This window comes from Myxine glutinosa, chromosome 6 (genome assembly GCF_964187855.1).
Source record: "Myxine glutinosa chromosome 6, kmMyxGlut1.1, whole genome shotgun sequence".
In the NCBI taxonomy this organism is placed as follows: Eukaryota; Metazoa; Chordata; class Myxini; order Myxiniformes; family Myxinidae; genus Myxine; species Myxine glutinosa.
The window spans coordinates 154,340,549-154,354,700 of NC_136266.1; positions in this window are offsets into that span (position 1 = coordinate 154,340,549).

Sequence of the window (14,152 nt, forward strand, 5' to 3'; positions counted from 1 at the left end):
AAGTTCAAGAAGTGGCAGAAGATGAAGGGTACGGGGGCAGAAGAGGCAGAGCATGAAAGTTATAAGGCAGCCAAGAAGGCTGCAAAGAAAGAGGTAGCAAAGGCGCAGGATGCATATAGGAAAATGTTCGGAGAACGCTTGGATTCGGAAGAGGGTCAGAGAGCAGTATTCAGGATTGCAAAGCATATAGCGAAAGAGAGGTGCGATGTGATGGGGGTGAGTTGCTTGAAGGATGAAGTGGGACGAATCGTTGTGGACCCAGATGGAATTAAAGGAAGATGGAAGAGACATATGGAAATGCTGTGGAATGCAGAGAATGAATGGGACAGCAACATAGAGGGTAAGCCTGTTTTAGGACCGGCAGAGAAGATAACTGAGAAGAAAGTTGAGGAAGCGACAAAAGCAATGAAGAGTAGAAAAGCGGGAGGGCTGACGGGAGTTGTGGGAGATATGTTGAAGGCAGCAGGAAGTTGGGGTGTGAAGAGAATGACAGAGATCTTTAAGCTGGTGAACATGAAAGAAGAATGAAAGAATGAAAGAAGGCTGCATTCCAGTGGATTGGTAACCGAGTACCCTCGTCCCTCTATACAAGGGGAAAGGTGACCCTCTGGACTGTGGCTCGTATAGAGCGATAAAGTTATTAGAGCATGGAATGAAGGTATTGGAAGGGTGTTGGAGAAGCGGATAAGGAAGAAAGTGAAGATCGACGAAATGCAGTTTGGATTTATGCCAGGAAGAGGAACGACAAACGCGCTTTTTATTGTAAGGCAGTTGCAGGAGAAGTACATGGAGAAGAAGAAGAAGTTGTTTCTTGGGTTTGTTGATCTGGAGAAAGCATTCGATAGGGTTCCATGCGAAGTATTGACGTGGGCATTGAGGAAGGTAGGTTGTGATGGTTGATCAGAGTTGTGATGGCAATGTATGAGACAGCGCGCACAGCTGTAAGGATGAAGGACGGGAACAGTGGTGAGTTTGACGTGAAGGTGGGAGTGCATCAGGGGTCGGTACCAAGTCCACTACTATTTGTAGCTGTGATGGAGGTGCTGGCTCAGAATGTAAAGGACGGTTTACCATGGGAGTTGTTGTATGCAGATGATCTGGTGTTGATTGCGGAAAGTATGGATGGACTGAAGGAGATCAACAAGTGGAAGGAATGTATGGAGGCAAAAGGTCTGTAGGTGAATCTCGGAAAGACAAGGGTGATGGCAAGTGGTAAAGCATGTGGTGAGGTGGAAAGAACTGGGAAGTGGCCGTGTGCTTTGTGCAGGAAGGATGTCGGAGTGAACTCCATTCAATGTTCAATGTGCGCTGAGTGGGTTCATCAAAAATGTAGTGGTCTGAGAGGGTCATTAACCAGTGTGGCAGCTACATTCAAGTGTAAGGTGTGCACAAAGGGAGCTGCAGATGGAGGAAATGTTGAGTTGGATCTTGGAGATTGCGTGAAGCTGGAAGGTGTGAAAACATTTTGCTACCTTGGAGACATACTGAATGGAAAAGGTGGATCAGACTTGGTAACGGTTCCTCGATTGAGCATTTCGGAATTGTGCATTGTGCATGGAATAAATTTCGGGAACTGAGTGGCGGGCTGACGAGGAGGGGAGTATCGTTGAAGCTGAACGGAAAGGTGTATGCTGCATGTGTGAGAAGTGTTATGATTTATGGGAGCGAGACGTGGGCAATGAATGTAGAGCAGCAACGAAGGCTGGAAAGGGTGGAAATGCGAATGGTCGGAAGTTGTGAAAATCAATTAAGTCCACAACTTTGTCCCATAGGTAGGTTTAGTAACAATCAGATCTCTGGCATCATCCTGTAAAATACAATCATGCAATATATATCAGGATCTTGGCATCATATAGGAAGGATCGATAATATTAGTCAATGCAAGCAAGCCTAGAATATGAGCGGGTACGTACCATCCGAGTCTACATGTCATAGAATTATGTCGCAGGAGTGGCCCGGAGTCGCGGACGTCCGAGGTCTTATAGACGCCTCTCAGTGGTTTCAGTGAGCATCACACCTGGGTTCAACTTTGATACATTTTCACTACAGCTACATTCAAGTGTAAGGTGTGCATAAAGGGAGCTGCAGATGGAAGAAATGTTGAGTTGGATCTTGGAAATTGCGTGAAGCTGGAAGGTGTGAAAACATTTTGCTACCTTGGAGACATGCTGAATGGAAAAGGTGGATCAGACTCGGCAACGGTTCTTCGATTGAGATGTGCATGGAATAAATTTCGGGAACTGAGTGGCGTGCTGACGAGGAGGGGAGTATCGTTGAAGCTGAACGGAAAGGTGTATGCTGCATGTGTGAGAAGTGTTATGATTTATGGGAGCGAGACATGGGCAATGAATGTAGAGCAGCAACGAAGGCTGGAAAGGGTGGAAATGCGAATGGTTCGGTGGATGTGCAGAGTTTCTTTGAGGGAGAGGAAGACAAAGAATGAATTGCGAAAGATGATGGGAATAGAGCCTGTGATGGATGCTGTGAAGAGAAACAGGTCGAGATGGTTTGGTCATGTGTTGAGGGATGAAAGTGACTGGTTGAGAAGAGTGATGGAAATGAATGTAGAAGGAAGTAGAGGACGGGAAGACTGAGAAAAACTTGGCTTAAGGTGGTGGAGGAAGAAATGCGGGCAAGGGGGTTAACAAGGGGAGATGCAGAAAATATGGCAAAATGGAGAAGATTGTCATGGGGCCCGCAAGGCTAACCCCCGCTCTAGCAGGGAAAATGGCCTTAAAATGCCTGTTGTTGTTTGTTGGTCATTTGTAAATGCTTATCTGTTATTTACATCTTCATGAGTTTGATTTATAGCAAATAATTGGGTGAAGTGAAAAGCTCAACCTCGCGCAAAGTGAAAATGAGTGGTATATTGTTCTTTGGGGAGGATGTGAAATTGTCACAGCATCAATCCTCATTTGGGAGCCATATTCCATGACTGTTCTTATGAAGGCTTTTTGCACTGTTGTAAGCTGAAGATAGCAAAGGAACACTTGGACCTGTAGGAATTTTTGAAGTGACAGTCAGCTTTGAATGCCAACCTGGCCATATGGTTTGCACTAGAAAGGATCTCCCAATCTTCCCAAAAGGTCAAGTAACTGTCCCTTCCACAGAATGTGACCACAAATAGATTGAAGCGTTTGCTCTCCGATCATTGTGGAAGGACAATGTGAGAATATATGGCTTTGTGGCAATACAAGCCATTTTCTAATTGCTTATTTTCTGTCATGACAAGACACCAGCCCCCCCAAGAGCAAAGCAAAAGTTGAGGAGCATGTTCTCGAGACACGTTTCACTGACTGCCACTGACATTTTGTGGATTGAGGTGAAACCCCTGCAAGTGTGGACCTCAGGTTAAATTGTGTATCTGAGGATAGAATCACAACGCTTTCGAGATTGACAGGAAGATTACAGTTTCCCCATTAGTATGGATGGTTTTCCAAGAGGAAAAGGCAAACTGCTTTCTGGCAATGATCTTACTGCATTAATTTTTGTACCATCGAGGAGATGTTTGACATGATAGCTGGATAATTGAAGATATCAACTTGAAGTTCAGAGAGAGTTGTTTTTGGAGAAATTATTCCCAGGCAGTATCTTTTTTCCAGAGATGAAGAGATATTAAATCAGTTCAGTGGAAGACATCATGGACTTCACACAGTGGACTTCAGAAGGACATAATGTAGTGTTCATCTGACTGCGCTTGTATGGGTTTGAGGGTTGTGGAGTAGCAGCTGAAACCCGAATCCTATCCAGGTTCCTCCTGATGGCTCCATCTTTGCTCTTTACTTATTTGGATTCCTTCTGATGACTCCAATGCAGTATTTTGGTCTTCCATTTGATTGTGTCCATTCAGCCTCCCGTTTCATCCGGCTTCATTATTTGAACATCTAAACCTGATCTGAAGGCCTAACTGAACTAAGCTGTTCAGTTAGATCCATGATTGGGGGGGGGGGATTGCGGGGGGGGGGGGGGGAGGGAGGAGAAGGGGCTGCTTAGGAGGTGTGTTTTTCTCTGCCTTAGCAGCTTTGCCTTAGTTTGCTGAAATGGCTGCTCTGAACCCCACTCATGTGACTGCTATATATTTAGTAGTTACTACCATGTCAGCCTTTTGCTTCATTCCAATTCGATGTTTGCTCCTATTCCCAGCTCGCACCCGTAGTGCATGTGAGGTCGGTGGATCTACCTGCTCTCCTCTGACCCCTCACCGCTCTATCTCTGATGTGCTCAGCCATGATACCTGGGAAAGAGGCATCGAATGTAGCTATAAAGCCAGAGAGAAAGGCAAAGAATTCAGCCAAAGGTGAGGAAGAAGTATGCTAATCTTTAAATACCCAGCTTATCACACCCAGTGCAACTTTCTGCTTGTATGCTTTGAGAAAAGTTGCTAGTCGTGTATAATGCGGATTTTTTTATAGCATTGGTTGAAGTTTTGACAAATTTGGTTGTGTGCAGCATCATGTGTAATAATGCATCATGTGTTTTGTGACTCGAGACTTTGGGTTGGTCTGTTTCGTGTCGCCTTCTGAAACTTCAGTGCACGATACGAATAACCCCGGTTCAGATACCGTACACTATGTTGATTTGTTGATAATATATTAATGCCATTATAATTCCTGTAAATGCACAATTATGCCTTCTGAAGTCATTGTCCTTCATATGGGGCATGCCCATGAAGCTTCATCAATTACATTGCTTAATTTGATTATTGATTTTATGTCATTGCTTGCAATGAGAAGCAGGCGATTGGAGTGGTGTGCAGGTCAGAGGACATATTTTGACACACGTTCTGTGTAATTATTTTTTGTCGACAAGCTCTAGGAAAATAGAAGAGTGAGGTGACCAGAGGATAAAAAGGCAACATACTGACAGTGGGGAATGGAGGCCACATTTGCACACAACAACCAAGGAAATTCATGAAAAGGAAAACTAAAAAGGTTACAGTTCTGGCTCCTTCACAAGTGCAAGCAGTTCTCCCAGCTATCTGAAAACTTTGAGATCTAAGAATACTGGACCAGATCTGGCAAACACAGCTGACTGTTCGTGAGAAGCCGAACGCCTAAATTCTGTGTTTTAGTCCAAATCTTGTGTGCCCAACTCCTCACTCCCTACACCTACCTTACCCTCTCATACCCAACTGCACCTTGATACTGTGTCTTTCCCACTTGAGAAGGGGGAGAGGTTTCTGGCAAACCACGCCTCTGATTTTGCACCAGGCCCAGACGGCATCAGTGCATGTGTCCTAAAATCCACCTCTGCTGCTCTTGTTCATCATCTTTCTGCTCTGTTCACTCGATCACTCTCTGGGGCAGTTTCGGTCTGCCTCGAAACTAGCCAATATCACGGCAATTCAGAAGCATGGTGCATAAATGGATTAACCTAACTGCAGGCCTATTACCTCGCTTACAATCACCAGCAAGGTCATGGAATCTATAATTGCAATTGATATAAAATCCTTCCTTTTCCACAACGTACTGATATCATCTATCAGTTTGGTTTCAGACTCGGTCATTTTACCTTGAACATGCTGCTTCTTCTCTCCAAACAATGGATGGAAGCCCTCAATATTAGACATGATATCAGTGGAATCTCTTTGGACATGTCTTGAGAATTTGATAGACACTGGTATCCAGCCTTGATCTCCAAATTCTGCTAAAGGCATCCAAGGCCGGCCACATCCCCTTATGGATCACTGACTTCCTTCACTCCCGTATAAAGCGTGTAGCTATTAACGGGATCCTCTAATCTTCTTTCCCTGTCAAGGCTAGATTACCTCAATGCAGTGTCTTGGGCCCAGTCATATTCCTCATCTTAATCGATGATCTTTCTGATTCCCTGGAAAATCCCACCTATCTCTTTTACTGATGATTCCACCCACTGCCGTATCATTTTTCATTCTTCAAACAGGCAGGCAGTAGCCTCTTCCCTCTCTACAGATCTTGATAGAACAGAGGATCTCTCTACAGAGGAGCTGGTCCAACACTTGGAATATGTCTTTCAACCCCAACAAATCTCACACACTCACCCTGTCTCTCCGAAAGGACCATCTGGCAAACCCTCCCAATCTACTTCCTAAGCATACCACTTGAAGAGGTTATGTCACTGAAACCTTTGGGCCTCACCCCTAGACATGATCTTTTTGGGGCAGACCATGTTTCCAAGATGGCCTCCAAAGATGATTTTCCAAGATGGCCTCCAAAGATTTTCCTCCAAGATGGCCAGCTGATGACTGGGCAGCCTTCATTCTGCAAGGCCTTTCCTTGGCCAGTCTAAACTTATGACAACCTCCAGGGCCTTAATTCACAGCTTGGAGTACTGGTCTCCCCTTTGAGATGCCTTCCTCACACCTTGCCCTTCGTGATGCCATGAAAAGCAATGCCCTCAAACTCATTGGGGTCTCTCTAAATGAAGCTGAGTGTCTAGGCCCGCTAATTTGGCATCACAGGCAGATTGGTGGCCTCTCTGTATTCTACCGCCTCCTTTTTTGTCCTTCACCCTGTGCCCTCTCTTGGCTCTGTTCCTCCCAGGTTTCTGTTCTACTCTGCTGTTGATGTTTCCCCCTTTCCATTTTGTTCCCTTCCATTCTTCTCTAGCTCTTCCATGATCCTCAATCATGTATGCAAAAATGTTCCACATTGACCCCTTAACATTTGCCTTAGACTTCTGAAAAAGTGAAAAAATATCTTCTGAAAAAGTGAAATTGTCACATGAAAAAGAAAACCACTCCAACCCCTTCAATTATTTTGCATTACTCTTTTTTTCTTTTAGCCTGGTGTTGGCTTAGCGGTTAGGGTGCCGGCTTGGGATCCGAGGATCCTGGGTTCGAATCCCGGTCGATCGCTGAAATAACGCCAGGGGGGTTGACTCAGTCTGTCATCCTTCCGAGGTCGACAAATTGAGTACCAGCTTGCTGGGATGAATGATCCCGGTGTGTACCCCGATTTAGAATAGGTACACCGTATCCCTGCGCATCGTAAGAGGTGACCAAGGGTTGGCGTCAGGAAGGGCATCCGGCCATAAAAACATTGCCTCAAACAGGGAACCATGATTGTCATGGGGTCCGCAAGGCTAACCCCCGCTCTAGTGGGGAAAATGGCCTTAAAACGATCATTCATTCATTCATTCATTCACTCTTTTTTTCTTTCTTCTTTCTTTCTTCCCTTTTTTTTTTTTTTTTTTTTGTATACAGAGTCGAGGCTCGTGAAAGAGCTAACATTTATCAAACAAACAAATCAAACAAACAAGCAAACAAAGTATATAAAAAGGGGAGCGGTCGACAAGATGGGGAGAGAAGAGGAGGAAGCACACAAACACAACATTTGAGAGCAGGGACATTGGGAGATGTGTGGGAGGGAGAAGGCCTGGGGGGAGGCAGGATAGGTATAAAACGCAAGGACACCAAGGACTTCCAGGAAAGAAGTCAAAAGTCACCTCAAAAAAGTGGATTTGGGGTGAAATTAGCGGGGGTAGAAAATATCAAGGTTTTGGATGGGGGAGGATAAGAGATGGTGGTGAACAGCCGTTTTAAAGACCTGGAGGGAGGAGTGGGATTGAAGAGAGTGAGGGAGTTTGTTCCAGAGGCGGGAGAAAAGAGGAATGAAGGAGTGAAGGTGAGCAGAGAGTCTTGATTTTGGCAGTTTAACCATAAGAGGGTTGCAGGCAGATCTTGTGCGACCTGTAGGAATATTTGGGGGACAGAGCCCAGAGAGAGCTGGGGGAGCAAGGCCGGAGAGGAGTCGGTAGAAGACGGAAAGACCACCAACCTGCCTGCGGTGAGTAAGTGGGTTAACCTCCCTCTCGGCTTCCCTTACCTCATATGCGCCCCCTTGCCAACCCCTCATTAATTTATTTGGCTTGGCCAATTATGCCCCCCAGTTTGTCCCTCATTTCTCCCATATCCTTCTTCAATCCCCCAAATTGGTTTCCCATTTCCTTTTTTCCTTTTTTTTTTTTTTTTTTTTGTATACAAGATCGAGGCTCGTGAAAGAGCTAAAATGCTTTCTGGTGATGCTTTCTCATAAATAAATAAATAAAGATGCTTTCTCAGCATCACGGTGAATTGCGTCACGAAGTCCCCCACATCAAAGCCCGCTGGTTCTTTTGCATTACTACTTTTTCCTTTCTAAATTACTCCTTTCTTCACTTGTGCTTAAAATCCTTTTCCTCATAACTTTTCTTCCTACTTTCTTACTTGGAGAAGAGATTCCTTAATTCAGTTTGTGCTTTCAACAACCCTTCCCTTCAACCTGTTCATGGTTTTTGGCTTCATTTTTTCAGAACTTGGGATCCAGAAGAAAAACATGACCCCCACATGTTTGCATTGCCCCCACACCAGGTACTTCTGCCACCCCAAACTCAATGCCCCTCAACACTCAACTCCCTCACCCCTCCACCCCTCCTCCCACTTCCAAAAATTGCGGTCCACCAAAAGTCAAGTCTCCATTCTAGTATTTCCAATCTCTGTATTCCAGTTACTGACTGCTGCATCGTGTTTAACATTCCTCTCACAGGATTTGTCCATTTTTTCTGCATTTTTCCCTGGCTATTCTCATTTCTGTTTTGACAGCCCCCTCCCTCCTCCGTAAGGTTGTGTTGCTTTCTATAATCAAGAACACCATTCCTCATTTTCCATTTTTTTCACCCTTGGGTGTTATCTCCATTTGCGGGTTTCAGAAGGTGAGAGGAAGTTCTCCCATAACTCAAAATCTCCACCGAAGTTTGGCAGAGATCATGTTTTCACCCCTGTATGTTTGTCTGTTTGTCTGTGAATAGGATATCTCAAAATGTTCTGGACGGATTCAGCCGAAACTTGGTGGAGAGGTTGGGTATGTGACAGGACGAAATTATTATATTGTCGCGTGACTACCCTGTGTGGTGAACACCGCAGGGTGCCACAATGACCAAACGAGCTTAACACTCCGATGCATTCATTTCAATATGACGGTATGAGTTATACGCGTGGGGAGGGAGTGGGGGAGAAGCCGTAAGCGCTTCCCTTCACGGATCCCACCGGCAGTCTTCACAACACCTGGATAAATTAACTCAAGCAACACAGGTTTAAAATGTTAAAAATTAAACAGGTTTAATGAAAGAAATGCCTGTAACAAAGAAAATGCACGATAAACTAAATTCCTAATTGGAGCTCTCCCACACACAGACTCGAATACAAACAAAGAATAAAATACTGAAAATAAATGTGTTATTTTGTGGCACTTATTTCAAATCGGCTCATGTATCTCGTCAGGAATCGTCAAAGATCGTCTGAGGCCTTGGCAGGAAACGCACGTTCGTTGGCGCGCAGCCCGTGGGCGGGAAAAACTAGGCCTCCGTGCACAGTTCTCTCTTCCAGCTGCGCCCACTGCGTTGTCCTCGCGCGGGAAACTGCAGCTTTCAGTAAGCGGCTCTTTCTCCTCACGACCACTAGCAATATGTCCTCACCACCACTAGCAAGACGTCCTCCTCATGACCACAAGCAAGATGTCCTCCTCACGGCCACTAGCAAGATCTCTGAAGACGGCCGTTCGCGATGCATCCTCTTTGCGCAAGAGTGCAAAATGCGACCGTTCACCAACAAAGTCCAGAACGAGAAGAAACGAGAAGCTTTTGGCACATGACCATCCACCACCAGACCCAAAGCGAGAAGGGCGAGAGGACGTCGATGCGGAGAGAGCTAAAATGCGACCGTTCACCAACAAAGTCCAGAACGAGAAGGGGCGAGAATGGGTCGGCACACAACCGTTCACGATGAGATCCACCACGAGAAGGGGAAAATGTCTGCCGTTTCAAGTCTTTTGTACGCGTGGCTCTGACGTCATCCGTGCCTGATTCACCAATCACCTAGTCCCATCTTATCAGTCCTTGTGTCAATCAAATCCCTGGGCCAATCACTGCCCTTCAAGGTGTGGCTTATGGCCCTGCCTGTCCTCTGCGCTCACCAAGTCGGTGTTATCCACGGTAATACTTCATGCCTGGTTTCCGGTGGTTTTTTAATTGGTGTGTTTAATGGCCGATTTCTTACTTGGTGTCTCGTGCGGTCATAAGGAACAGAGGAATAAATTACAGAGGCAATTACATACAGGGGATTAATTCCCAATAATCCCTCGCTAATTAACAAGCCCCACCCCTCTGATGGGGACGAAGATACAAGCTTCCCCGACATCCGGTCGACACAAATTCCCTACTTATGATGCATCGAGGTTTCTTCTTTTTCACGACAGTCGGAGCACACTAATCTATACACTCCACCTGGACTAAGGTATCCTTACCTCCCACAAATGGAACAATATATTTGGTGAAGATCCGGACACTATAATTTTTCTTATTTGATTCGTCACCATTGAGAGATGGGGCCAAAAACGATATATAGCATGATATCTCAAAAAGTTAGAGATGGATTTGTCCAAAACTTGTTGGATGAGTTGGGTCGTTGACATGAATAAGGTGATTAGATTTTGGTTTTGGTCCAGATCCAGATCCGGCCTATCAGTGGGATATAAAAGGTAAACTATTCAGCCTGGCGGGAGGGTATGTTCTAGTATATACTGAGTGCCATTCTCGTTATTTTCTTCTTCTTTTTTTTCCATGAACAATTAATAATATACGGTAGCTGTGAAAAAAAACAAGGGTCATAGGGTAAATAATTCACACAAAGGATGTTTAGAAGTAGGCCAAGAGCTGACATACTTTTGTTTGACTTTTATTCCCCCAAATGTTTTGAAGGTTGTTTCTTGGGAAAAATGTCTCAGGAATCTGAATCTGGTCATCTAACAAAAATCTACTTAGACACTTTTCACAAAATAGCGTTAAAGTATGCCGCCCACAAAAGTATGTTGCGCAAAATCGCTCATTCCCAAAAATGGTAAACCACATTTATGATTCTTTATTAATGATTTTCAATGGTGTTCAGGATGAAAAAAACAAATTTGCATTTGCGTTCCCTTTAAAGAGACTGCCCAGAACTGTGTTTATAATGAATGGTTCGTTTTGATTCATTAATTCAGCATTATACGATTATACAGTCACGTGAAAAAGTAAGTACATCCCATGTAAAGTTTTGACTTTTTCAACATATTTCAACATACAGCTATTTGATCTTCATTTCAACAATATTGATAGATAAAGGTGATAAAATATAACAAATATCATGAAACATTTACATTTTGTAGTCCATTGTATAATTTAAATGAACATAAATGCAAATTTCGCATGTGGAAAAAGTAAGTACACCCCTACATTTATCACTACTTCAAATACCTAAAATTAGAATCAGGTGCACCAGCTCAGGTGCAAATGATTAGAACATCGTTAGAGAGGATCTTGGAGGAACCTGTCTTATTTAAACCTCAGACATTGAGTTTGGTTTGATCTTTGTTGTTGAAGTGTGTGGCGTCACCATGCCTCGATCAAAAGAGCTCTCTGATGCCTTCAGAAAGAAGGTTATAAATGCCTACGAGTCTGGGAAGGGATTTAAAAAGATCTCCAAACAATTTGAAATCAATCATTCGACTGTCCGGAAGATCATCTACAAGTGGAGAAGATTCCAAACAACTGCCAACTTGTTCAGGCCAGGCTGCCTCAGCAAGTTCAGCGCGAGAGCAGACCGCAAGATGCTGAAAGAAGTCTCTAAGAACCCCAGAATGTCATCACGGGACCTACAGGTAGCTCTTGCCACTGTTGATGTCAAAGTGCACGTGTCTACCATTAGAAAGAGGCTGCACAAATTTGATCTACATGGGAGGTGTGCCAGGAGGAAACCTTTGCCTTCCAGAAAGAACATCAGGGCAAGACTAAAATTTGCCAATGAACACCTCGGCAAAGACCAGCACTTCTGGGACAATGTGCTCTGGACAGATGAGTCAAAGGTAGAGCTATTTGGCCACAGTACCAGAAGACATGTTTGGTGAAAACCAAAGACAGCATTTGACCACAAGAACCTGATACCAACTGTAAAGCATGGTGGTGGAAATTTTATGGTTTGGGGCAGCTTTGCTGCATCAGGGCCTGGGCAGCTGACCATCATATAGTCCATGGGCTGGATAGACCCACCATGCACCCCCCCCCAGATTCCTCACCCACTGGTATATTTTTGTCCATTAAGGTGTCCTTGATGAAAAAAAAGATGTTAACAAGGAGAATGTAGGGATGACTTTATGTTATCACCCTATTTTCATAGGTACCCCCGAGACGACATTTTGCGATTTTTGAATATTTAATTTAAGGGGCTTTTTTTTTTTCTTTTTTTCTTTTTTTTTTTGTATACAAGATCGAGGCTCGTGAAAGAGCGAACATTAATCACACAAAAAGACAAACCGACACATAAAACATATAACATCGGGAGCGGTAGACAAGATGGGGAGAGAGGGGGAAGGACACAAACACAACATTTGAGAGCAGGGACCGAGAGACATGGAGACATCGAGAGATCTGAGAGAGGGCGAGGGCTTTGGGGGGGGGGCATGGGAAGGGGGCGGGGGGGGCATGGGAAGGGGGCGGTGGGAGAGGTATAAAACATATGGACACTGCCAGGACTTCCAGGAAAGAAGTTGGAATTTCAAACAAGGTGGATCTGGGGTGAATTAGTGGGGGTAGAAAAGATCAAGGTTTTGGATGGGGGAAGATAAGAGATGGTGGTGAACAGCTGTTTTAAAGACCTGGAGGAAGGAGTGGGATTGAAGGGAGTGAGGGAGTTTGTTCCAGAGGCGGGAGAAAAGAGGAATGAAAGAGTGAAGGTGAGCAGAGAGCCGAGATTTCGGCAGTTTAACCATCAGAGGGTTGTTGGCAGATCTTGTGCGACCTGTAGGAATATTTGGGGGACAGAGCACAGAGAGAGCTGGGGTTGCAAGGCCGGAGAGGAGTCGGTAGAAGACAGAAAGACCACCTACCTGCCTGCGGTGAGTGAGTGAAAGGCCCTCAGAGATAGCTTCATCGCGGGAGATTCCAATAATTCTGAAAGCTTTGGTTTCAACAGCGTGAAGCCGAGCTAGGTGTGAGGCAGGAGCACCGGCCCATAGGGGAGAACAGTATTCCATTGAGCTGCGGATGAAAGCCTTGTATGTGGTGAGGAGCTCAGGTGTGCCGAGGAAGGACTTCGCACGACGGAGGATGCCCAGTCGGCGACTGGCTTTGGAGGCCAGCTTGGAAATGTGGTTTTCCCAAGAAAGATCATGGCAGATAGTGAGACCCAAAAGCTTGAGCGACAGAACTTCTTGGAGAGGATTGTTGAGAAAGTAGATGGGAGGGTTGTCCAGTCGATCTTTTCGGAGAGACATAGTAAGAGTGTGAGATTTGTCAGGATTGAAAGACATGTTCCACTTGTTTGACCAGTCTGTGATTTTGTCCAAGTCTTCAGAGAGTGAGGAGGCTGCAGACTGCCGATCTGAGGGAAGAGGAATGGAGCGGCAGAGAGTGGAGTCATCAGCAAAGAGATAGAGAGGATTTTCAAGAGAGTCAGAGAGATCATTGATGAAGACCAGAAAAAGCACGGGGCCCAGAACACTGCCTTGGGGAACTCCAGCCTGAACAGGAAGAGGAGATGAGAGAAACCCATTCAGGGCCACACGTTGACGACGACTAGAGAGGAAGTCCGCCAGCCATGCGTGGAGATTTCCATGGATACCAAAGGAGGAGAGTTTGGTGAGCAGAGCGGGGTGCCAGACCGTGTCGAAGGCACGTGATATGTCGAGGGAGACAGCTCTAATTTCCTGTTTGGCATTGAGGACCTCCATCCATTGTTGAGACAGCAGAAGCAGCATGTCCAGAGTAGAGTGACCTGGTCTGAAACCAAATTGATGATCAGACATCAAGCCATTGGAGAAGAGGAAAGATTTCATATACGAAGCAATGATGGATTCCATGACTTTGCTGATAATTGGGAGAAGGCTGATTGGTCTGTAGTTGCTAGGATCTGTTTTTGCACCTTTGTTGTGCATAGCGGTGATGTTGGCTGATTTCCAAGCAGATGGCAGTTGACCTTGAGCAAAAGAGAGGGTGAAGAGAACAGAGAGAGGGTGAGATAGAGCGGCAGAGCAGGATTTTAGGACCCGTGGGCTGATGCCGTTGGGTCCAGTTGCAGAATCAGAGTCGAGGGTTGGCAGAAACTTTTCCACCTTGTCAGGAGGAAAGGACACGGAGTCCAGGAGCAGCAGGGTACGACTGGGTA